Consider the following 27,324-nt stretch of genomic DNA (forward strand, 5'->3'; position numbering starts at 1 on the left):
GACAGTGGCTTGGATTCCGTAAAAATGCAAATATGAGATTCCGTGAAACATTGGCAGGGAGTTTTGACCTGGAAAATTCAACGACCCAATTTATCATTTGAATTTTCCCACGGAAGGCGTCAGGATTTGGATGTGGAAAATTATCCGCATTTCATTGTCTGCTTCCTTGTTTGTCTACCGTTTTCGTGTTATTTCGTTGTTTGCTTGAAATTTTCAAGAATTTATCGCGGTAGCTATTTTTAACTGGCTGTTAAACGTTTGAAACTGCGCGATGTAATTTATTCTACACGTGGAATATTTATTACTATCCTCGTACCAACTATTACATATTTATTTCTATCATCGTGTTTAACAGCTATTTTAAAAATTAGAAATAAAGCATAGTTTAATCGATTATAAACATATAAAATTATAAATAAATAAATTTGTTAAATATTCATATTAATCAATACAGATCTTCCAATTGTTAATATTTATTTCTGTCGTTGGGTATCATAGAAATTTCTTTAAGTTAAGTTAAGTTAGACATTTTTTAATATTCAATTGGACACCTGTATTTTACAAGCTTCCTCGAGCACATTTGATTCGGTAAAAAATAATTTCCTTTAGAATATCAACTCTACAGAATTCTTAGTAATTCAATTTCAAGTTGTTACAATTTAATTTGAAATTTGTTTCAAACTTGCGTAAAGGAAGGAAACGTTGTATAATATTTTCCCATTTCTTACGAGAATCTATTTTAAAGCATCCCTTTGTTCGAAATGCAATTGTGATACAAAAGAAACGATCCTATTCCGAATGAGACTTCCAGTAAGAATTAAACAAACTTAAGAAAGTAACGAGACACATCATCCTACGATATTTTGTATACTTTTATCCTTGCCTTTTTATTTTTAATTTCGTCTTAATGCTGGCTTGATCGTAATTAATACTTAGCGGCCGGCACTGTCCCGATAAAATTTGTAATAAAAGTTTGCCATGAGATACATGCAGATAAAATATTTAACATTGGATAGCAACGATATCCTTGAACTCCTTTTCTGCAAAACTTTTCAGAATAATGTTCTTGAAGTGGCTGCCGGTTCTTTGTATTTCATAGATTTTAAAAGCACTTTTATGAGGTAGCCTTCTACACGCATTCAGTTTCTACGATCCTTGTTGGAAATACACGAGCGAAGAAAGAGCTTTATGTTTCGTGTAGCACGAAAAGCCCGTGAAATTCCTGTCAATGGTTTCATAAACGAGTTATTGGAAAACAAAAGCTGTTTAATGCGTTTTTCTTTCCCATCTTTTTATACGCCCGCTCTGATCTAAATTTTCTAATTGATGCCTCAAACACTATAAATTGTATATTAATTCGAAAGATTACTTTTCTACTTCTCCTTTTGAAACCAAATTATTCCTTTTATTTTCATTTACCCCGTGCGTACATCGAGATATCTTCTATTCTATATGTAGTATCGTGGACAAATGGCTTAAGAAATATCGGGTGAACCATAAACAATGTTGCGACGAAGTCTAAGTGTCGACAGGCCTGTCAATGTGTCGTCGGTCCTTCGGTCGAATAATTACGCGGAAAAAAGCCTACGCGACCATGACCGCGGACAAAGGGATGCTTAACACTTTGACTGCCACGTTGGTCATAATGACCGGCCATGGTTTCTCCTGTGACGCAATGGTGGTCTTTGGTGACCGGAGGGCTTGAACTTCTTACAATTGTAAAAATTGAATGAAAATTGGCAGTTAGGGAATTTTGAATATAACCGATAAATAGAAGATACTTTGAAGTAAAAAGTGCCCCATTGAACGATTAAACATTTTTATTAGAACATCGATAAAAAAAGAGAGAACAAATCTTGCATCTAACGGTGCACTGTGTTTGCGTTCATATCTTTGAGGGGTAATCTACGAATATTATTATAAACACAGCTTAGAACATAATCGTAAACGCTGCTTTATAATCGTATAATTGAAGTTACAAGTGTGAACATACCTTGCTATTATACATAGAACGAGCAAATACCGTTTACTAACATCTTCTACACGTTTCAACGATATATTCCGCACGTTTTGCTTACAAAGAAATAACGAACGCGAATGGTTTGTTGAAATAAACGAAGCCTCGTTACAATATGTAGCTATCGACTGTTACCAAGGCGCCACGGTGGTCACCCGTGACCACCAATGAGATAAACGGTGCATTGGGGAAGAACGTTGTCTTACATCGTCAATTTATTATTATTTCGCCATTATATGCTTTGAATAATAAAAATACTCCCGTGGCGTCCTCAGCGAAACGTGTGATTTCGGTGTGGCAGTCAAAGTGTTAAGGGAGAAAGACGAATTAACAGTCAGTAGTTGATTGAGAAGTCGGCGTATTGTCAGCGTTGTGGAGGAGGATGGTGCGCGTGAAAGAGAGCGTTGGAACCGTGGTGACGAGAGTTGTAAATGAACTATTTAATTGTCTTAGTTATAGCACATTATTGTATTGAATTCACGTTAAATAACCATCGTTTCCTGTTTAACATTTCTAAATAAATAAAAAAATCCTACATATATAAATACTATTTCGCCTTGCGGAGAACAAAAATCCCGAAACACTCTGTATAACGCGTATAAAACACGTATAAAACGCGTATAAAATGCCTGGATATCGCTTGTTTTCACGCGAATCGTAATCCGGCATCGATTGTTTCGTCTTAAGTGTCTCACCTTCGAGTACATGAGACTGAGAGGCAGGCTCATGGCGATGCTCAGTACCCAGACGAAGCTGATTTTCAGCATGACCCGCCGCCTGGTTTTATTCCGGCCGAATTTCATCGGGTACCGTAGACTCAGGTACCGGTCCACGCTTATGGTGCACAAGTGCATGATGCTCGCCGTACATAATAATACGTCCAGGCAGATCCACGCGAGGCAGTAAACTGACGGCAGAGGGAAGTATCCTGTAATAAAAATGAACGTTGCTCTATTAGACGCGCTGGTTATGCAACTCTATTAAATTCAAGCGTCAGATCATTTGCACTTTGCAATATTTTCCTTCGCTACTCGCACCCGCGCAAATTTACCGCGCGAACGTTCTTGTCTTTTAATTAGATTGTTTACGAGTAGTTGAATACGATTAACCAATATTATCGTAATCTACACACCGCGATTAAATTATCTCTCGTCAGGCGTTAGAATTTCATTGTAAAATCCAATATACAACTCTATGTCGCATCAAGGAGGAGGGATTTTCGTGTGAACACGATAAAGGCAACCGAGTTTTCGAAATTTTTGTTAGACTTAGAATTTTTGTTACTGGTTATATAGGACTAGACTCTTTTGAGATGTAAGTATCGTAGATATAGTCGTGAAGTAGAAATGTAATCTTTTTACTTTAGTTTTTTTTTTATTGTCTACTGTATAGCGTTTGCCACGGACATCCGAAATTTTAATCCTAAAGTCAGGTAGTTTACGTTGGGATGGAACCAATCTTTTGGGGAGGGAAACATGGAACATTGGAAAGTTGCAGCGTTTAGAGGAGAAACGTACTTCTTTTCCAGCTGATAAATAGAGTTGACGTTGTTTAGAAAAGTATTATGAGTAAATAATGGAATAAAAATTGTTCCAATCCCCGGAGAAATTTGCAACAAGGTGAATCAGCTTCGTTCGAAATTGATTGATCAATTAGTTTTCCAGTTATCGTGCGCGCCAGTTTGAAAAGTTATTAAACGTGGCGGTATTCGAAAGTTAATAAACCGCAACAAGTATAAATAAATAATCGAATAAAAATTTTGTTCAATCCCTGGCGAAATTTGCAACAAAGTGAACGAGCTTCGTTCCAAATTGATCGATCGATTAGCCTTTTTACTTATCGTGTACGCCGCAGTTTGCAAAGTTATTAAACGCGACGATGATATTCGAAAGTTAATAAACCGCAAGAAGAATAAAAAAAAAATTACATCCGTCCTTGAGGACCATATTTACAGCCGGAAATGACTATGTAACGGTCGGCCCAAAAAAAGAAGTTCATAAGGTCACTTTGTCACTCTCCTGAAATTCTCAACACGAATTCACAAACGTTCAAACTTTCTCGCTGTTTTACCGCTAAAATCACATTTCTTCTGAAAGCTTCGCGAGCTTCTGAAAGCGTCGTCGACGCTGTACGTTCCAACGAAACCAATCTTGCAGAGATCTCAACGAGGATTTTCCCCGCCGGGAGGAACGGCGCAGCCACTCGGCAAAATATTTGACGAGCAATTAGGAAGTTCGAATCCGGCGGCTGTGGGTTTCGGCGCCCGCTGTCCGCAAAAAGCGCAAGCTACGCGCCAGGATTGATCGGAATCTCAGTGCGACGATGGCACGTGTGATTTCTCGTTCCGTGTTCGCGAGAGTTTCCGGCGGATCGGATTTCCGGGATCGCTCGGCGCGCGAGCGTCGCTTCGCCCACTCTCGCTTAGCTTTCCACCCTCGCGTTATTCCCCGCCCGCGTTTACTCGCTCAACTTCACCCTGATACTCGCCGTTTTTCGCCACGTTTTACCTCCACGCGGCACGCGAACCGTAAAATAATTTACTGTTAGCGAAATAGTTGGCCAGTTTGCTACAACGAATATCGACTGTCAACGTACCTCGTAGCGTAGATCGATTTTCTTCGAAATTTCCGCGATATTTCCAGTATAGTAACTACTACAGTATATAATACAGTATATAATACAGTATACAGTATACACTATAGTAACTACAGTGTAGTAGAAGTAACTACTTTAAGAAAAATTCTACATCTTTATTAAGTATATCAGTGACCTGGAGACTGCTATTACGCAGAAATATTTTAAATAATCCATTTGTATCCAAACGCGAATTAATCCGCGCGCTGCGACTGCCTTCTATAATCAAACGCGGATCATTACGCGCGCTGCGACTGCTTTTTATTTCATTCGCTAAGTATTCTTCAGATGTGAGAGATCACGTTTGACCCGTTTGTCAGCATCTCGCCTATATCAGTTTATTATTTTCTAAACGAGTCTTACTTTTGTTGTGAAAATCTTGTTAACTGCCACTATGAGTAAGTACTGTCAATCTTAATTAAATTTAACAAATTCAAATGTAAAAAATATTCTAATTTTATAATGTAATTTACATGTAATAATATTATGTATTGACCACTTAATTTCCATTTTAATCTAAATAATTTTTGTTTAAATAAATGATTTTTACTTTTTCCTCTGTCATGAAGAATATAAGATGCGATGTTTGCGAAGTAACATTGTCTACCAATCGTTTTGAACAGTAAATTTTCGATAAACTCCATGAAGAATTCCGATGTCATTTACTGCACCTACGACCGATCGCGCGCGGTGATAGAAACTCGAAGAAAAACTCTACATCTTTATTTACGTATATTCGTGACCTAGAGACTGCTATTACTCCGAAATATTCTAAATAAGGAGCGGTGCATGTTATTGTATCGAGTATACATTATGTTTTGGGTTGCAAGGTCTAGGAACAAAGGAACTAATAAACAGATTTTTATTTATGTTCCCTGTAGCCTCCAGCCAAAGCTATAAGCTTAACCTTTTTGGTAATGTCCTTTTGCTATAAATATATGAACGTGCTCTCTATCATTCCATTGTCTAGTAACACTAAGAGAGTAAGGATGTGAATCAGCATAAATTTATACATTATACTTATACACCCACAGCACAAGCAAGGGAGGGGATATGGCCGCTTGCCTGTTGTAAAGAGAAATTTTGGTTTTTCCGTTCCTTTTTTGATCCTCCATACCGAGGATTCGAACTCGCGACGCGTCGTCTTCAATTCTGGGCTTTAACGAGCGCAGCTGGCTGCCCCGCCTACATTATACTTATACTTATACCTTTAATTATTTCAATATACTTTTCTATAACAAATTCATCCACTCGTTGTTCAGTCAATCTACCTCAACCTCAACATTATACTCAGGTCGAGTTTTACAAAAAGTTCAAGCCTTACCGAGATGGAGATCTTCATTCTTAAAGTAGAAACTTTAACCCGTAGTGGCTACAGCGAGCCGCTGTAAAAATGATTTGTCGTTTAATTACGGAGAAACTGTTCTTACAAAGTTGGAAGAATGCTTTCTTGAAAAAAAATTATATTAATGCTTCATGGCCGTATTTACGTTGCAAAAGGATCTCGTATAATAACTGGCGGCAGTTGGTGTAAAAGAAATTCATAGAAATCACTTGCTCCTATCGTCGTTGCGCGACAGTTGCTTCTTAAACTCTCAACGCGAATTCGTAAGCGTTTAAACTTTCTCGCTATCTTACGGCTAAAATCACTTTTCTCCTGAAACCTTCGCGAGCCAAGTATTCTCCACGATTTTTTCTTTTTTCTTTCCTCTTTTTTCCAACAAATTCAGCTCCAACCTGGCCATTTTCGAACGAAAGTAACGTTAAACGCGTAATATCGGTAATTTCGGCGTCTAAGACGCATCGCGATGTGAAGTTCCGTCGATTTCTCAATTGTTTGTTGGTGTGCGAGTACAGACAGCCAAGAAATTTCTTTCTACGAGAGGAATGTCAGCCATGCGCGAAGAATATGGCTTTCAAGTCTCGGCGTATCTTACTTTTGAAAGACGTTGTCGCGCTGCGAATACCTTAAATGGTATTCTTAAGGTATTTCTCCTCGTACAGTCGCTGGCGAAATTATAGCGCGCGGAAGCGCGACAGACTGCGTGTCAGCGCACGCGGCAGAGAAAGACACTTTTTGGAAAAACTGAATGCAGTAGCCCGCCTTTCGCGTAAGCTCGCGTGACTTGTTTTATATCTGTGCACAGCGCACACTCGCACACGCGTACTTTACATTCGTCCAGAACTTTATGCAATTGCATATTTTGTATTTCTCTGTCTCACAAATGATACCGGTCAGATCTGCCCATTTTTTAATACAAAATTCTCAACACAGATTTTTTACATCGTTGAAAATCTCGTAAGGAAATTTTCACTGTAATAAACGAAAATGTCATGTTGTTGTCAAACGCGATTGTTTCATTGTGTTAAATATGGAAACGTTGAATCCTTGAATTCCGCATCATTTTCCAACACGTAGCTAAAATTTGAAGAAATTAATTTGGTTGTCCTAAATAAGTTGGTGGTGTAATAATTGGATTTCAGTTGTTTCTTAATTAAAAAGAAGAAAAAAGGTCTACGTGCACGGTAAATATTTTGCAAATTCATTTCGGTGAGAGGAACCGTTTGCAGGGAAAGCAGTTCCCTTTAATTACATTTTTATTTATTTTTCACGTACTTACGGTATATTGGTATATCCACTTGTTAAAATCTTGTAATTTTTACACATTTTGAAATATTCATGAAATTCTGCACTCATTGAGCAGAGAATATTAGTATTTTAATAAATGCTATATTCGTTAACAAAGTATCGTTCATTCCGTTAAGTTCAATACACAACCTCATATGAAGTTTATTAAAAGCTTTCCATAGCACACGAACAATTTCATCAAACGCATGTCAACGCCAATAACACCGGCAGAGACAACAATTTTAGAGAAAATAAATTATATCACTTCATATAGAACTCTCCATAACATTCAGGACTGCCGTGAAGGATTATTATTATGGAACAATCGAATCTCTCCGTGATCGAACGTTTCGAATTGTCCTTATCGATCGTCGCAACCCATAATTACCTCTAGTGTTTATTTATTAGCCAACAATTATCTCTAGTGTTTATTTGTTCAAACGTGGGGAATACAGTGGTTTACGAAAGAGTTGGAACATTTACAGAAACCCTCTATGAATAATCGTGCGTGTCACACGGAATTTTTCGATTTTCACTTTGACTCTTTCGATTTCATCGACAGCGCGATAACAGTTAAATTCTTGTTTTAACGATTGAAATTTAAAGGAAAACAACGGGGAAAATTCAGTGGCATTGTAACGGGTAGATAGGAAATTTTTGTGCTTCTGTAGGAAATTTGAGAACGCAAAATTGCATAGAAGTTTGTCAGTATTTTCTATAGAAATGTCTACAGCTTCGGATTGACATGCTCCAAATCTGACCTAATCTAATGTACATTTTGAACGTTAAGCGGATTAAATTCAAAGATAATACGTTCTTACTTACTTTCACGAAACTTGGTTTTCTAAGAAAGATTTAGAAATCTCAGGTTTTCTTCATAAAATACTTTGCATCAATTTCTCGAGACTCTCCGATTGATTTTTTTGTTTGGACTTAAACTAAGTTTCCAAAAGCAAGACCGAAGAAGTTGAACAGCAATAATTGAGAAAGTCGGTAAACTTCGTAATTACCGTAAATATATCTACAAGTAGAATGTAGAAATTTCATGGAAATTCACCGAGGACATCTCGGTAAATGGCGTTTCGTTTTGTTCAGAGGGTTTCATATTCGCGACGGCGGTCGTTAAAATTAAACGTGGCGATCTTCTCGAGCGAAGACGGCCACCCGCTTAATGACATCGCGCATAAAAGGAAAACTGTGCGTCGAATTTATCGTTAGCCAGCAATTACAGGCCGAGTTGACAAAGTAAGCTGCGATAATAAAAATAAACGAGCGAACCGCGAATCTAAATAAACGTCGTCATCCGTGGATTTCGCGAACCCGAGATTCGACGCTGTTCTACGAGATGTTTTTTTCATGGATTTCAAAGGTACTTTCCGCAAGTACACGCAACGTTGACTAGGGTCGCAGAAACGACGAAGCAGTTGACTCAAAGCTGTAAATTTTAATACGGCGGTTCGAGCTTTTTGATGTTAACTATACGCGACTGAAACGCGTTATGAAAACAACAGATCTCGCAGAGGAATTTTTTAACATTTTCCAGGGGTGTGAAAATGACGAGAGAAACTGTTTATATACGTGGATACGCGTAGCATTTTATTGGACGATAAAACGTAATTACAGAAAAATGTGGAAGTTAATATGAATAATAATTGAAGCCGATGGATATGAAATCGATTGCAGTTTTCATTGTATGATGCGCTTTCTTCAAAGAGAATAAAACGTTCAAATAATTCCTGTAGAATATTTTGTTCCTCTATTATTCGCATTAACGTTAACGATTAGCGACTATTATTTGCAAATTGTATAATACAAAACCCTTTGTAATATAAAACACGTTGCGAAGCATCGAATAAGCCACTCTGTTAATTAATTTAATTATGTCTTTCTATCAGGACGAGGTTGTGCTTTGAACATATTTCGCGTTAGACACACAAAGATATATTTTTTTCCATATTAACGCTTAACCTCGTCGATTACATAAAAATACATTCCTTTCACATAAAATTCTTCTATTTCGATTCGTAGTTGTTCTTTATGAAAATTGATACGATTGAAAAAGGTGCTCGATACCGATAAAAAGGAGGGCGTATTTTTACGTGAAGTGTTAAACGGTAAAAATTTTTACGATGTGAAATATTTAAAAAATCCGTAATATCTAGCATTTAATATTTTTCGCAAGATACTTTACAAGATTTCTTCTCAGTCGCCATTTATTTGAAAAAATTGTATCAACACAGACGATGCATCTCGTAACACACGAAGAATATTTTTCCTACAATGAACACGTTAAAAATCGATGACTGCAAAACATCAAGCAACTATCCACTAATTTAGAGATGTGTACATTGGACACTTCCTTAAGGGAAGTAATATGAGTCGGTTGTTCCATCCTCCACGCTAACATAATATACTTGAGCATACAGCGACACAGGTATGATCATAAATCAGCTTTCAAAGCGCGTGGAGTCTACCCTCTTCTCGAATATATCCACGTTCAGCAACGATAAAGCTCGCACGATGTCACGAACAATCACAGGAACATATCCTATCGTTGCTCCCGAAACTAGCAATAACGTCAAACACACTTCTCCAAAAATTGATATAAAACTCGAAGAACTTGTACACCGAAACAGAGTTTAAACTCAACGAGAGTGTAAAAGCAAGCTAGAGCGAGTAAATTGAGAATATAAATTCATCTAAATGTACAACCATCCACGAAAATGTTTTTACACGTTGTAAAAAAAGAAACCATGTTTATTTACCGTGCTCAAAGAAAATCGCCAGATTAAGTTAAAAGTTTGCGTGGATTTTGAACAAAATGTTGATCAATTCATTTTCCTATAACAACTCTAAACTTCGTAACGTTTTGTCAATAAAATTACAGATATTTTTCATGCATTGGACAAGTACAAGACGATTCGTACACCGTATAGCTTGAAATTGGAGTATACGTGTTTCTCTTTCATAGGTAAAATTATAGCTATTTTTAGAATGTTTTTCTTTTTCTTTGGTTTTAAAGAAACGTTACCTGGCATATAGCACGTGATAGAGACTTTTCAACGTTTCTAGAGAAGTAGCGCAGGAACATCGTGATAAGTTTGCGTTACTCGAGTCTATAATTTCTGAGAGCAATCGCCTTGAAAGACGTAATACCTTCACTCACGCTATTACGGTGACGTATAACGTGCCAATTTTATGTTCATAGGCGTTTTCATGTCATGATAAAACAAATATAAAGAAAGTAGATTAAACTCGTGGCCAGATGTACTTTCATACATTTTTATCGGATCCCGGGGTTAATTTCAAAGATATTCTTGACTGGTTGTCGATAATGCAACGTAGCACGGTTTATAATAGTCAATACGCAATAAATTATATGGAAATATTAGCAGGTGTTATTAACTTTAGAATATGAGACAGAATAATTGTTGGAAAATAATTTATCGCGCGAAGGCTTGCTATTCCGTGTAAATAACGTGGATAAAACCTTTTATATAAATAAATATTATTTAGCTGTGACTATGGAAATACCGTTATACCGTGACAAATATGTTTTCAAACTGTACAATGCATTGGGTAGTTATCGTTCTTTATCTGTGGCCGTTTTACCGCGCGTATAGTCTCGATACGTTCGAACTTTTCATACGATCAGCTATCAAAGTGAGAAAAATTATAACGATGTTTTATCGTTAAATAAAAATTGGTTGATGTCATAAAGGATTAACCTATCGACGTAGACAAAGAAACCGAAACATTAAAAATTTCCACAGAATTTTAACGACACGACATAAAGAGAAAACAGCGGTTCGAATGGAATAACGCGAGATCCACGAAGCTGCGTTAAAAACACAGAAATCGAATGCATTATTTCAGGCGAAAAATTTTAATATCGCATTCGCGCCTCGAATCTGCCGCGCGTCTGAACCCAAGCGAAATTTAATTTCTCGTTTCCGCGCATCTGCTTCGGCGGAATCGTTTAAATTCGTTTAATGCGCCGCAAGGAGTTTCATTTTACTTGTCACGTCTATCTTTTCGCGGCACCGCGAATCGAACGAAAGAGGCGTCGGCGAAATTTAAATGGAAAAAGAACCGTCGCCGCTACCTCGGGTCAGTTATTCGTCGCGATTTTCCGATCGTGGAAAAACTTTTCCAGAACCGAATTCGACTAGTTTCTCGGCCAACTTCCGTCTGCAATCGAACGATTCCTGATTCCGTAGCTTCTTCCCATCCTACGTCGCTTTTCCTTCAGTTTATTCGAGTTTCGTTTGAACTTTTTTAGTTACCAGTTACCAGTTCTTTTGCCGTTTTAAGAAACGCGTTCTTCGTCGACACGACACCTAGCTTTTGCAATACTCCTTTCAATGTATATGTATGCAAATTCTATAGAATTCAAACTACCCGCCAACAGACATATTTACTTTTGCTGTTGTTTCGGCAGCTATTTTACCGAATAGATTAGATGACGAGAAAAGAGCGGTAATTTAGGACTTAGAAAATCGATTCTCGATTTTTCAGGTAAAATTCTTTGTAGATTCGTTATTAATTGTTATTGTATATAATTTAAGTTATTCCCAAAATAAAGTCGATTTTCCAGAATCGGTCGTCTTATTTGCCCCAAGGATTAACGTTATTACATGTACATCGGCGAATCGGTATGAAAAGGAACTTGTGTCGATGCAGGAATCAGGATAGCGAGTATAATTTTGTAGGCGATAAATTTCCTTTCGAAATGAATCCTCGAGAAGGCTGCTAATTTATTAGCAGCGAAGCCTTCGAGAACGTTCGAGCAAAGCTCTTTTTTTTTTCTTTCTATGTCGCATCAACTACAAGATTTATAGCGACAGCTTAAGATTAACTATGTCGGTGTTACATTAATCCGTCGATTAATTTGGACTCTTTCACGAAGTCAAGTAAGTCGTGACTCTTCTCATTTTCCAAATTGTCCTTAAGCGAAGGTTTCGATCTAAATTTATCACGAAGATGTTGTACTTGGAGCAGCGTAAGAGCGGACGATCCGCTGCAGTTGCGAAGAAGTTCTCGTCGCATCGAGGAATTGGGTCCTTCGACAGAACATGGGAGCGCGAAATTTTTGCAATGTCAAATTCTAATCCGCGATATTAGCCACTTTGTGTCTTCTGGAAAGTGTTATATTTGTTCTACACTTCTTGAAAAATGTCTCGGTAATATTTTTACAGTGAGGAGGGTCTGTCCGATTCTATTCGCATTCCCATTGCAATATTAATCTGTGTTTAGCTTCTTTTAGCACGTCGTTCGTACGTAAATCGTCGTAGTCCTTTGCGTTTAGAGAGTCGATCAGCTTTCTCGTTGCCAGAGATTCCAACATCACCGGCAATCCGTATAAGTTTCATTTCATTTCCGGTGGATTTCATGTACTTGTAGCATGCATTCGTTACCCGATTCTGTACTATTAATGGAAGTTACTGCGTTTTTAGAATCGGCAAATAAGACAGTTCTTTGCTATGATTTATCATAAGAAGTTCCGAACGCCTGTTACTCGGTTGGCAACTAACTGATTGCGGATTTTATCATTACCACCTAATGAAAACATCCGCAATCACTTAGTTGCCAACACAATATATGGCATTTCACTATCCGATTTTGCATACTTGTCTGATCAGATTTTGTCCTGATTACGTTATTTTACCTTAGTTCGTATCTACGTGTATATGAAGATTTAATTCATATACATAATAATATTGTAATAATATAATATACAGGGTGGTTGGTAACTGGTGGTACAAGTGAAAAGATTCTACACGAAAAAAGAAGTCGAAAATATAGAATAAAAATTTTTCGTTTGAGGCTTTGTTTTCGAGAAAATCGACTTTGAATTTTCGCTCGGTACACTTTATCACATCTCGCTTTAACGGATCTCACTGTAGATTTAAAAAAAAATTAAAAAAAAAATGTTTATATTTAACAACCACCCTGTATATAAATAACGCAATATAATTCTACTGGCGAGAATGTTGAAGTAACTACTTCAAGAAAAACTCTACATATTTATTTATGTATATCCGTGACCTAGAGACAGCTATTACTCCGAAATATTCTAAACAAGAAGAAGTGCATGTTATTGTATCGAGTACCCATTATGTTTTGGGTTGCAAGGTCTAGGAACAAAGGAACTAATAAACAGATTTCTATTTATGTTGCCTGTAGCCTCTAGCCAAAGCTATAAGCTTAACCTTTTTGGTAATGTCCTTTCGCTATAAATATATGAACGTGCTTCTCTATCATTCCATTGTCTAGTAACACTAAGAGAGTAAGGATGTGAATCAGCATAAATATGTCGGAGATGAAAGGAAAGCCGAAGCCGTTCCTTGGAAATTTTGGGAACATCCTCTAGTACTCTAGCCTGGATTTTATCATAGCTGTAATTGTTCGAGATTTGTGATAGCGAGATTGGGTTCGAGGTGACAATTGGTCGCCGAACGTAGCCACGGTCACGGGATGTACGTTTTGCCTAACGGAGGTCTGGAGTGGTTGTATGGGTTTTCCGAGAAATGTGGTTGTGGCGGCATGCGGCCTCGGGAGCGGGCCTAGCCACGTGTGATACAATGGGTCATACATTGTATTACTAATCAAACTCCAGGCAGAAACTGCCTAACAACGGCGTTTGGAACTTTCTCGATGCTTCCAACGAGTCTGCCTAGCAACGGCGTTTGAAACCTTCTCGATGCTTCCAAACGGGTATAGAAAAACAAATGCAATCGTACAGCGAGAACAATATCGACGAGGCTGGCATTCTTGCGACTGCTTTGGAGAGTGACACGTCGAGTTGTCAACCATCGTATTTCTGTGCTTAAGATCAGTCTACGCTTAGTAAAGAGTTATCCCGTTGGCCGTGGATTCGTTTGAACTCAAAAATATTGTTACTAGTGTTCATTAAACTTATTGTTCGTAAATCATACTATTCATTGAACTTACTATTCGTTAAACTTATTATTCATTAGACTTATTATTTGTTAGACTTATTATTCGTTCAACTTATTATCCACTAACTTATTATTTGTTAAGCTTATTATTCACTAGACTTATTATTTGTTAATCTTTGTAGTAGACTTGTGTATACGTGTAAATATAATCTCGGTTGTGTAAAACAATGGTTAATTCACGTGAAGAGTTGTTACGCGCCCAAAATTCCAACCATAACCCGACATATATGAACGTGCTGCCTATCATTCCACTGTCTAGTAACACTAAGAGAGTAAGGATGGGAATCAGCATAAACTTATACATTATACTCATACTTATACCTTTAATTATTTCAATATACTTTTCTATAACAAATTCATCCACTCGTTCTTCAATCAGGCAATCTGAACATCAACAGAGAATAATAATCACGACGAATTTGATTTGTCTTATCTTCGTTGATTTTCGTCCTAAATCGATCAATGAAAATGTTAAATTACTATCACGACCAGCTGAATTCGTACGTTACCAGCTATCGTCGAATTCGTTTGAAAAATGTAGCCTCTTTGCAATTTCAACGGCCATTTATTCCGTAATTCGAGGATCCGACTATTCCGAAATCCTGAAGTGTCCCTCTCCGAGCTTCAGAGTGCGCATTTAACCTGCAATTTTAGAATCTAGTTACCCCAAAGCTCTCGAGCACGAAATTATTCAGCAATTTAAGAAGCTGGTTACGCGGACGTTTCCGGGTCGCGGTTATCGTGGCGACCGTGACAAAATTATTAAAAAAAAAAAAAAGAAGAAAAAAGAAAGAACGAAGAAAATAATCACGTTTCTCCTCGTTTTTTCTCTTCGTCCGCGGATAAGGAGAGAGTTATGAGGTCCTCATGCGTGGTTGAACGATAATGTGGTCGGCCTTGCTGGAGTTATTAAACATTTTTTCCATTAGGAATTTTTGTAATAATATTTCAGGAAGAGAGGAGCGTACGCGTGACCAGTAGAAAATGGCTTCAAAATGAAAGTATTAACGAGTGAAACATCTATTTCGAACTGTTATTGTTATACTACTGGGACTCGTTAAAATCATCATAGATAACTAATAGTAAGAAATCAATAAATTACGAACACATAAAAATGATGTTCTACTAATTGGTAGTACTACAAGTTACAGTAGAAAGATAGTTGATAAATTACTATGCGAGAGAATGAGAGATGAATTACGAAAAAAAAGATGGAAAGCAAAGGATGGTTATTTTAACGAGTTTAGTATAGTTCAAATGTTACCTAAAATATTGTTCGACAGATGGGCATATTTATGTTGCAACCAAAACAGGTAAACATTTGGATTGCTCACGTGTGATAATTTCTCGTCATGTTTCAATTTTCCGAATAGAGTTATGCGGGTTTCGCGGTTTCGTGTTTCAGTGGATAATTAGCGAAGCAAATTGAAACGTGTACGTCGATTGAAAAACACGGGAATTTTGTGAAACTTTCGTACGCGTTATGCATCCATGTAAATCTATTAAAACTGTAACTCTAAACGGAAGCTTACCGCATCAAATTGATCCCAGCGCAAGGTTTACACGGTTACAGTTTCGCTTCTAAACTTAAGTTATTCGATAATATTTCCGTACAACAAATACTCGCTAAAATATCGCGTAAACTTACATAACAAGCTTTGCATATAAATAACATTCTTCGGAGCAGGAGGCGTCATTTTTAGGCGACATTTAAGGTAAGAAATTACCCGTCAGATATAATTACAGGCATAAGATTATAAAATTAATAGGAGAATTAAAATGTTTCGTCATATTTCTTGAAGAAAACCCAGCATAGTCTAATTATATTATTTATCGGTCTATCTCTTAAAATAATTCGCTAGAGACGATAACGTCTGAAATAATAAGTAGCCAAAAAATATTAAAAAGTAACTTAAAACAACGACTCAAAGATAAGAACATTGAATCATTAAAGATACATATATATATATATATAAGAATAAATCATCATTACGTACACTGTGTAATTATTCTTGACGATGCAATCCACATTTTCATCAAACGGACCGCGGTTCCACGTGATTTAAAAGTCGACGCACACGAGCGACAGGTGTCAGTTTTGTAACCGCGTTTTAGCGATATATAAATTTATACGAACACAGATTCACACGTGACGCAATTTCTGATGGCAATTTGTCTCGTTTGTGCCTAAAAAAAAAAAGTGAACGTGACTACGATAGACACATGCAACTAGTGCCTACACGGTTGAAAGAATCTCCGCTATAAATTATGGCCTCGTGGCAATTTACTCTTTTTCTGTAAGTGTCTTAATATGCACAGAGGTGTATTTAAAATTCACTGTCCACGATCGAATCGATATTTATGAAAGCCTGTCAATCTGCGCCACCGTTTGCAACAATAAATCCCGAATATGTACCATCTGAAGCTGCAGGATCGACCTTTCCGGCCCATTGTGTCCCCCATGATCGATCGGACGTGCATTCGTTTTCGTCGTAACTCGTTTCATAATAAAAACCAAAAAGAAAGAAAGAAAGATACGAAAGAAACAAAAATGGGGAACAGAAAAATGAAAAATATCGAGAAAAACGAGAAACGGAAACAGAAAGACAGGAGCAGCATCATTTCCGACCGGGACGATAAATTATGCTTCGGCGTATCCTTCCGGCCGTGGAAAATTTATATCCGTGGCTTGTAGAGGATTTCGTATGGTGAACGCGGAGTACGAAAATAGTACGCCAATGAAAGATATCGATTACGTCTGTGCAATTAAAAGCAGGTTCAACGATCTGCCCGCGTGTCACAAACGCTTCCCTCTTTCGATCCTCACGTTCTCTGGTTTTTACGCAAACAATAGGATATTGTTAGGAATCCCGTTTTGCTTCCTTGCCAACCCCTCCCGCAGCAAAACACAATGCCACGACCTCGACGTGGCTATCAGACCAAAGTCCAGATATATCGTTTAGGATGGCTGACCATCCCAAGTTTACGATGTGGAGTTCGCTACTTTTGGGAGTCCGAGTATTTCAATTTGTTTGGCCCCGTTGTTAGCGCGTCAGCCGTAGAATTTTATACGTGAAATTCATGTAGCGTCGTTTAACGTAGCGTGATGCGTCGCTTTCCATACCAACATCGGCCAAATGTGAATGTCGATTTTGGTAAAACTTCGTAAATTCACAATTCTTTTTGTTCATCTGCAATATACAAGTTATTCTTTGAATTTGCAACTGGTCCGATCGGCTCATTTAGCGAACGCGATCTTGGCGATAATTCGGCGTGCGAGAAAGTGCCAGAGTCCAGTGACAACTGTTATTAGATTTAGGTTTTACTCTGTGCAAAGTTCCGAAGGTTTACAAGCTTTTAGTTCTCTTCAGCCGTCTTATCTCTGTTCGATCGTCGATGAGAGAGCTTGCCGGCCGATGTGGGTGGTTTTGTAGTCTGTGTTTATGCGCTGACGCGTGTTCTCTCGCATATTGGCGCACTCATTCCATCTTAAGCTCTTCGTTCCTCGAATACCAAGACTGCTGTTATCTTCCTAAGAGTTGTGCCTTGCAGTCGTTGAATACATCAGTTTTTGACTTTTAGCGCAACTTGGTAATCGAATTTCACAGGCCCAGATCAGGATGGGCGCGTCTTTGTACGTTGAGGAGTTCGTCGTCGTCTATCGAGAGCTGCCAGTTTTGTCTAAAGTTCCACCCAGTTTTATTTCATTTATTTTCCAGTCGTGGCCTCTTAGCTCGTAGCTAAGTAGGCTCATAGTAGGTTCAACCATGTAGGTTCATAGCGTCTTAAAAATATTCAACGCGTCCTTTGTTTCGTACATTAGGAGAAGAGAGGAATCCCTTCGTAGGAAACGTTGAAATTTCCGGCAAATGCAGACCCAGTGTTCGTTACCGTCTGATTTGATAAGACGGTGCAACAAGGATAAAACGAATCTAGGGATTGCAGGATCGAAATCGGACGAAGCTTTAATATCAGTCCACTTTAACGAAGCGTCGGACGACCAGGGAATGTTCGGTGGTTCTAGAGTTCGCGAGTGTTCTCAACTATGACGAAGAGCAAGAAAGTTTCCGGCACGCTGTCACAGTGAGCAAAGGAGCGTTCGCCGACGACCCTGACTTTGCTCCCTCTCTCTGTCACACTGTCTGTGTCTTTGGTTAGTCCTGTAGACCGTAGATGGTTGCATATTGCAACAGGCGGCGCAGCGTGGCGCGGCTGCATTATTAAGAAGTTGGTGTAACCCGACGGAGACATCGTTGCCGCAGCTGTGGTCGCCGGCAAGTTGCCCTCCTCTCAAGGAAATCTAATAAGCGAGCACAAGTAAATTAACCGAGCTAACTTTTAACCAGTCGAATAATCTCGTTCTTAGCGAATTCGTTTCGCTTTGCCGCGTCTTCACGAGCGCTCTCTGCGAGGTGAATCGACGCTCGTGCAATTGATTTAAGCAGCCTAAAGGATATAAACGATGCTTTGTTTTCAAGGCAACTGAGTTGAAGATCGTAGGCGTAGAGTGAAACGAGCAGGTTTTTGTAGAATGGCGTAGCGTGGTTGTGATTGTTGGAACTTTTGATTGGGATTTCTGAGATGAGAGGAAATGTTTCTCTTCGGTTGCCCACAAGATACCCCTCGTGTTGCAATCATCCTGAAAACTGACCTGAATTTTAATGGGTCGTCTTCCGTCGCTAGAGAATTCGAAAGAACTTGTTTTTACAGTTAGTAGCTAATGGACGAAAATATTTTCTCGAAACTCGGAAAACGCTTCTAAATTATTTTCATATTTTTACATAATAACTGCAGGAGACTAGGAGATACTGGGAAGGGAGCACGAGAAGCAAAGACTTGTAGCGAGATACGGATATGCAAATCATTCTAAATCGAAAGAATATTGGAGGGAGAATGCGGAAAAGAAGCGTAGATTCTGAAGAGGGAGGGGACGAGACCCGTGCTGAACGAGCGTGAGAAGACAAGAACGGAAGAAGACGCGAAGATGATATTAGGATCAATGGGTTGGAGAAGAGAAATACCGGGGAGAACAGAGAGGATGAAACGATAGCTAAGGCAGGCAGGAAGGAAGAAGAGGGGAGAACAAAAGGGTTAGGAGCAATAGTAAGAAACAGAAATGAAAGAGGGACAGGAAACAATATTGAACATCGGAAGGGAGACGAATAGGAGGAAGAACGGTATAACAGAGGGAGAGAACAAAGGGACGATTTTGGGTAAACGATAGGTGTTGTTATATGCAAATGTTGAAACTTTAGAATAGGCTATAGGCGGAGTGTGGGAGGTAAACGTAGAAAATAAGAGGAAAATGTAAAGCCGGAAATACGTTCCAAGCCGATAGACAAGTGGGCTATGCATAATAAATAAATAAATTACATGAACATATACATAATAGAAAAAAAATATCATGGAAAGTGACTATAACGTTGAATCTTACGTCGAACCTCGATTTCGCGGATTCGGTGTACCTTGAAACAAGAGAAAAATGCAATTAACCGTCGCTTTAAATTTCTCTTACATCTCGTTGCTACTTTAAAGGATCCAAATTAAACTCGAATCTCCTGTACGTGACTGGCGTTAGAATTTTCATATATCTCTCATCGTTTCTATTTCATTTCAATTCTGCGCCGTTTTATCGAAGGATATTATAGCATTTTTTTCGCTCGTTTGTTCGAATATTAAAACGACTGAGAAGGTGGTGAATAGAAAAATTCGCTCCCTTGGAAAAACCAAAGAACGTAAGACGAAGTATCGAATTTTCGCAAGCTTAGTACCGCGACACGACGTTGTACGTCGTAAAATATTTCTCAAATCCTACGACGAAAGAACACACACTTACGCACAGACACGGACCCGAGTTAATGCACGAAGGAACGAGGAATTAGCTGTAGAGCTTCACGTGTCGAACGAAATTGCCATGGCTCGTGGAGGCTTGCATATTCATGGACCTGGATTATCATCGTTTACACACGATACTGCATCGCGCATTATTAATGTGCTCTCCTTTGTCTAGTGATTTTCCCGTGTTCTAAATTCCTTCCGCACCTCAGACACATCCTACTCTGTTGCTTCGTTTCTTCATGAACCAAACGTCATTTACTTCTTTATCAAAGATAGCGAACAGACCAACTTGAATTTCTACAAATTGAAATGAAATCCACGCTTCGTTTCGTAAGACTTGAACGCTATTCCTAGGATACAATGGTTCGTCCATTGTGCTTGCCAAATATTCGATCTTCGCAAGCTGCTTTCGAACCAGTTTTCGGAACCAGTACTCACCGGTTTCGAAAATCCACTTACAATTAGTTGGACAATTTAGTTAATCGAATCTGATACACAAGCGACCGTATTGTACTGGAGGAAACATACCAAACTGAATCGCCGTAGAGTCTCGATTATCCGAGATGATACGAAGATGGACCTACCTCGGATTAAGATCTGTCAGTGTTCGTAAATCGTGTAACAAAGTCATAGAGGAGATTTTGACCATGTAACGTATTGTTCACGCACCTAGGTTTGATCAATTATCTAATCGATTATCTGCGACAGTTTGATTAACCGCTTTCACGATTACCGGTTATTTACGTTTTCGTAATTTTCGTTTTAAAATTTCGACAAAAGTGAAGTTACGGTAAAGTTGAAAGCGTGCCGGACGCTATGAAAACTTCGATTAAACGGTACTCGGATAACCGAGACTCCGCTTTAATTCCATCCATCCACGTCAATTTATATTTCCAATATTTAAAATCCTGAATTTTCTATTTCATTCTCCCTCTGAAAAATGAAAAGCGTATAATTCAGAAGAACACAGTTTGGTGGCGGAATCTATCCAGCTTTCCTTTGACACACAGCGCTCTCGTACAAAGTGACATTTAAACGTCGATTCGTGCCACGTGCGCCGTTCGAATCGAACGTAACAACATTTTCCCGGGTTGACTTCACTCGTCTCGATGCTCGCTGCGGTTTAGAATAGAACGGAGAAACGAGCAACAAGCCGAACGCGTTTCGTCTGGACAAAGCGACCGGTGGTTTTTAACATCGGCCAGTCGTCCATTCGACCATCTATTTCTGGATTTGTCAGGACAAATGTCTCCTGGGTCAATAACCGAGCGCAATTGTAGGTATTCAGGACTGCGGCGACATTCTGGTTGCCTCTCAGGTATGTCAATCGATACGTCCAACTGTATTTTTGCCAGTGTATCGATATTTTCGGCCGACCAGGTTGCTTTATTTTCGCCAAACGAAACGAGCTCCAACGAATTGGAGAAAGGATTGCGCGGGATTATTTTTTACGAGTATTAGATCCGTGCGAGGGGCGTGATTACTCTTCTTTTTTTCGTTCTTGCTTCGGTAAATTTGTCGGTGAGCCGATTAGAAATATTTCACAGAGGAACAGTTTTAGCAGCGTTGGTTAATTTCTTAGCGAATTCGTTGGAAGTTGATGTCTCTAGAAGATTGTTTTCTTCTTCTGTGAATTCTTTATCGTGTTTGCATTGTGAATTTTAAATATAGTACAGATCGTTTGTAGGATTTACTTACTTGTAATATTAAAATAATATATGATCTGTGTTATAATAGAATATGGTGACTAAATGATACGTTTAAACGTCTAAACGTTCGACTTATTTGATTTATGGCGATTAAACGCGCGTGATGTATATTACATTAAATATCATGTCGTTGTTAATTGTATGAAATGGAATAGCTATATTGTAATTACATGGAATTATTTCATACTTTTTCATGTTTAGTATCACCTTCCTATTTGCTTTTCAAATCAAACGCACGAGGAGGTGGGGACACCGATATATGTAGAAAGCATTTTGAATGTTTTTGATAAAATTAAAGTGATCATATTCGTACGGCCGTTGATTAAAACGCTTCGACAAAATTTTTACTTTGATATGAAAATTTGGACAGAAAAATGACTAATTATTTCGTATTACTTTTGACGCGTTCAACGCGCGTTTTAATATTTGAAAAATGTGTAACATGCGAAAACTGTTGGCAGTGAACGAACGACACAATAATGTAATCATATTATAATTTACAGACTACGTAAAACTACAGTAATTAATTCAAGACAAAGTACATAAACCAGGCATGCAGCGAAATTAAAAAAGTTGTTTCTCCTTCCAACTTATTTCCTTTCGCCTAACGTAAACGTCGCACGTTTCAAAGAAATCTTAAAGTTCGTACGACGAATTAAATTCCTACCACGGAATAAATGGATAAATTAAAACGGGTGAACCTGTTTCCAGCGTCAAGAGGTTTCCATTAAAAACTCAATCTCCGATAGAACGATGATGGTGGCTCGTTGTTTAATAACGCGACGCAATTGCCGGCCGATGTCAAGAAAATATTCCGTGATCGCTTTAATCTCGAGTGAATCCGCTGAAAACTTATGGCAAATCATTGGTCGCCAGTCACGAACTCCAACCCGTGGTATTTCGCACTGGGAACGAGAACGGAAACGAAACGTCGTTCCAAGAAACTCGTTGCTTGTGAAATAGTTGTACGATGTCTGTCTCGTAGGAAGACGTTTTCCAGTCTTTCGTGTTATATAGCACGAACCAATGTCGGTCTTCTTTAAGCATTAAAAATCTCATTAATACACCAACCATATCTCGGATCAACGGAACCAAACTGAAGCAGACTGGAAGAAATCGGCGATTTGTTTTCGCTAATAAAACGTCACAACGAGTATCATCCCTCGAGAGTATTTTATCGCATATCACTCGCGTTCTGTAGATTTATGCGCCATTAAATGTCCCATAAACGCGCGTAAATTCGTAGTCTAATTATCATGTTCGAAGATAATTCTTTCTGCCTTTTCCCTTTTTTCTCTCTCTTCCCTTTTTTCCTTTTTTTTTTTTTTTTTAAATTATCGGAGCAAGATTGCAACACGACATAAAAACACCCCTGGATTTTTCGAATCTGATCGCGTGCACCGAGCGTTTCCGGTGCGTCACAAGTGTAACGATTCATTTCCCAGAAATTGCGCGACGCTGTTACTTTTTTCACGACGAAACTCGTGCGATACGGTCGTATTTACGTGTAATTGCTGTACATCGAGAATGCATGACCTATGCAAAGCTGAGTTTGTCGGAACCAATCGAATTTAATCACAGATCCAGTACGGCCGTATGGTCGTAATCGAACACGTAGTCCACAGACTTAAGTTCGTGACCCTCTCTCCCCCTCGCCCCTCCTGCTGCACCTCCTGAAAACGCGTTTCACGACCAAACCAGTGCTCTTAAAACGGTACCGTTTTCTTATCTGCGTCACGAAAGCCCTTCCGTGGCTTGGTTCGCTTAGTAATAGGGTTTTAGTGTCTGGCAGCGAATCGCATGGCGAGAAATGTTTCTTGGCAGAGGTGAAACTTTCCGCGAAATAGTAAAACTAGAAGCTGTGGAAGCTGTGGTTCGGTTAATAATAAAATTCCCAGTTAACGGATCCGCTTCTTTCGCGCGGCTGCGAGTTTAGTTTTGCTTCTTGTATCGAGGAATTGATTCCATAAACGTAACGTAATAAATACGATACGATAAATATAAATATCACAAGAGCTGGTATTTGTAACATCGCCTACGGAAATCTTCATACAGCGTGTCTTTTACAGTACCTGGCTATCGCGTTAGGATCTGCAAATGTTCGATAGTCTTCACCTTTTCTTCTTTTTTTTCTAGTTTAGTAAACTGTACTTTTTTTTAGTGCGTTACGAATACGAAGCATTTTGAAATCTTATCAGCTCTGCAGCGAGACTCGATCATCGTGCAGAGTTTGAAACAAATGCAGCGAATTATAGGCATAGAAATTACAACGTAATCGGTGCACTAAATATCTTGCAATTTCTATAAATAATACCAGAGTCGCTTGACAATGTTCCATCGTAATCAGCACACTCCGATTACAAGCGAAACGTCGCGCTAACATAACGTGGGCCTTCGATCGATCAAGGGCCGTTCGCGTTAATACCACCGAGCACGACTTTGTTGATAATCTGGAAAAGTCAGTAAATTTTTATAACAAATGGAAGCTGTAATCTGTTCTGTTGGAAGGGTATATATAGTAGTATCGCTGGCTACAACGTAACTTTCGCCACACCCAGCATTGATAAATCGCCATCGTGTGTATCGTGTCGGTCGTACAATCGTGACACACGCGATAAGCGTCATTCGAATGTTATTCGTCAACCACTGGCTACGCCCCTGTCGTTCACCATCAGAACTGACATTTCTGCTATAATTATTGCAACCGCTACGTATATACAATCTATCGTACAATTAAATATTATTAGGAAGAAATTGTTTACGCATTTTCCAGCTGCAACAGACGGTTGAAGATAGTTTCGTTAGAATTAGCAACACGATGCTTAAATCATCTCTTTTATGCTCGAAACGACATTAATACGAGCAACTGTACGTTCTCAACAACTTGCAGAGAGGCTATTACGAGAAGAATTACCGATTTCGACGAAATTTAGTTAATAGCATATTGCGTGTAACGTGATATATGGCGGTGTATTCTATCAGCAAACGCAAGCTCTCTGTCCGAATCGATTTCACCAATAAATACAATCGATAAAAGCAAACTTCTATCTGTGAAAAGCAAACAAACGGCTGCGATAGAGTTACGTCGACGCTCCACACTTTTAATATTCTATGTATTATTTTTCTCTGCTTTTACGAGGTTTTCGCTGCTGTATCACGCGAAACGATTGTCACGGACTTTTGGGTAATGCGAACGTTTATTTACGTTTCTTTGTGATTTGCGTTAATTGAAAGCCGCAGGCGGTGAACGTCCAATTCAATTTGTCGCTTTGAAATTTCAATGAAAACGACAGAGACGAATATCGCGACAAGAAATTGCGCGCCGATCAAATCGCTGACACCCGAGCCTCGATTTTATCCCTCTGGATTTACTCTTTTGTTTCAACTTTGCGGGAACAAGCGGCCTACCGGTTCTGCATTCATTCGACAAGTTTACTTTCCGTGCGAAATTTAACGGCACACGACGAACAGTCGCAAGAGATCGACTGTTCTGGCCGCATTTCACCATCGTTCACGTTCATAATAGGCACACGACCGTATTTCTCACACTATTAGGCTGATGAATGTCAAATGTTGTTCCTCCGACGCTGCTATCTAACGTGCTAATAACAACTGCTAAATCTTGTTGTATCGTTAATTATCAACCGTCGAAGATATTTGTTAGAAATCACACACAGTATGCTCTGTTTAAGTGGAAACGCTCAGTTACAGTGGAACCTCGATTATTCCAATTAATTGTATTCAGAACAATGGGATAATGGAACGACTCGCGTTATGACTATATTCTGCACGAAAAATCATCGTTCCTTACACGTTACGCGTATTACGTACAATACATGCGTTTTAATCGTCTTTGTTCTTCAATCTTTTCTGCTAAATTGTATATCCTTTTTACAGTTAGTATTGTCATTGTACGTCTGTCTACGTCACTATCCTTTTCGATACCAACGGTCATAGAAGAAATCGACAGGTACGCAGAAAAATACAAGGAAAAAACGGCAACACATCGAAACCAGCTGGCTGCTGAAGCGAGCAAAACTCTCATAGAAAGAAGACTGAAAAGAAAACAGTCCACTGACCTCACTAAAGGAGTAAAATAGACAAATTTGAAAATGGTAACCCGCTGGGGGTAGCCATCCATGTGTTATTTAACAATTAAGCTAGAAAAATTTATCAAATGTCCAGCTGGACAAATTGTAAAGTACAAATTAAATAATAAAAAAAAAATTCTACAAAGAAGACTAAAAAGATAACATCCCACTGACCTCAATAAGGAAATAAAATAGTCAAATTCACAAATGGTAACCCACTGGGATTAGCCATCCACATGTTATTTAACAATTAAGCTAGAAAAATTTATCAAATGTCCAGCTGGACAAATTGTAAAGTACAAATTAAATAATAAAAAAAAAATTCTACAAAAAAGACTAAAAAGGAAACACCCCACTGACCTGAATAAGGAAATAAAATAGTCAAATTCGAAAATGGTATTTCGCTGGGGGTAGCCATCCAATGTTATTTAGCAATGAAGCTAGAGAAATTGTAAAGTACAAATTAAATAATAAAAAAAAATTCTACAAAGAAGACTAAAAAGATAACACTGACCTGAGTAAGGAAATAAAATAGACAAACTCGAAGATGGTATTCCATTGGGGGTAGCCATCCACATGTTATTTAACAATTAAGCTAGAAAAATTTCTCAAATGCCCTTGTAAAGTACAAATTAAATAATAATAAAAAAACTATCCTTTTCTACCTCGTTTATTCGTATATGTATATTACATAAATTTATAATTAACATAAAAGCATCAATAACTGATACGTAAATAATCGTACTTCATTGTACCTCGATATATTACATTTCATACAATATTACAAAACTGTTACCAAACTGGAACGACGTTACGAACACAGTTACCAACACTGGCGCGTTAGAGTTCCATCGATGATTCCTAATTACAACTACGGTTGTGAGCTCATTATTTTATTAAGCCGCGTAACGAGCCGTCAACGGCTGTGCATTGTTAACGAGCACGTCGCGTTTCCGTTGAATCGCGCTGGCATGTCGTGGGTGCAACGATTTCACCGCCATTTTACCGGAAGCCGCGGAATCGTGTGTCCAAACCAAGCCACAGAATCGTGAATCGACCTTGTTTTCAAGAACTTGCTGTATCTCGAATAATTGAATATCGCGAACAATCGGTTTCATTTCTTTAAATATCGATCGGATTATCGAAAGTGTTTTAATGAAACAAGTATACCTACCTGGGTATTAGGAATTAAGAATCACGAATAGATGAATAGTTGTTTCATAAATACACTATATATATAGTATATATAGGAAATAATACACGCACAATGTTCTTTGTTTTATATTAGTTTATTGAATTATGTACGAACATAATAATAGAAATAGAACGAAATGGATCACACCTAATTCAATAAAATAATATAAAACAGAAATTGTCGCTTATCTATTATCGCCCTATGAAGCGAAAGAAACTTTTCGGACAACAACCTCATACGTAGCTCGAA

General features: G+C 38.4%; 2 protein-coding genes across 5 annotated transcripts in view; one reads left to right on the forward strand and one right to left on the reverse strand.

Moving 5' to 3' along the window:
• Window positions 1–27,324, reverse strand: part of LOC138179457 (dopamine D2-like receptor) — a 114,265-nt gene that overhangs the window by 21,627 nt on the left and 65,314 nt on the right. The window contains exon 1 of one of the 3 annotated variants that reach the window (XR_011173057.1): window positions 2,713–3,371. The exons of the other annotated variants lie outside the window; for them this stretch is intronic. The gene's annotated coding sequence lies outside the window, so the exon portion shown is untranslated. Of the gene's footprint in view, window positions 1–2,712; window positions 3,372–27,324 lie in introns of those variants that run through there. 3 annotated transcript variants of the gene reach the window in all.
• Window positions 1–27,324, forward strand: part of LOC138179448 (pickpocket protein 28) — a 132,104-nt gene that overhangs the window by 5,379 nt on the left and 99,401 nt on the right. The gene's annotated exons all lie outside the window — the stretch shown is intronic.

This window comes from Bombus flavifrons, chromosome 4 (genome assembly GCF_040668555.2).
Source record: "Bombus flavifrons isolate JBK064 chromosome 4, iyBomFlav1_principal, whole genome shotgun sequence".
Classification (NCBI taxonomy): domain Eukaryota; kingdom Metazoa; phylum Arthropoda; class Insecta; order Hymenoptera; family Apidae; genus Bombus; species Bombus flavifrons.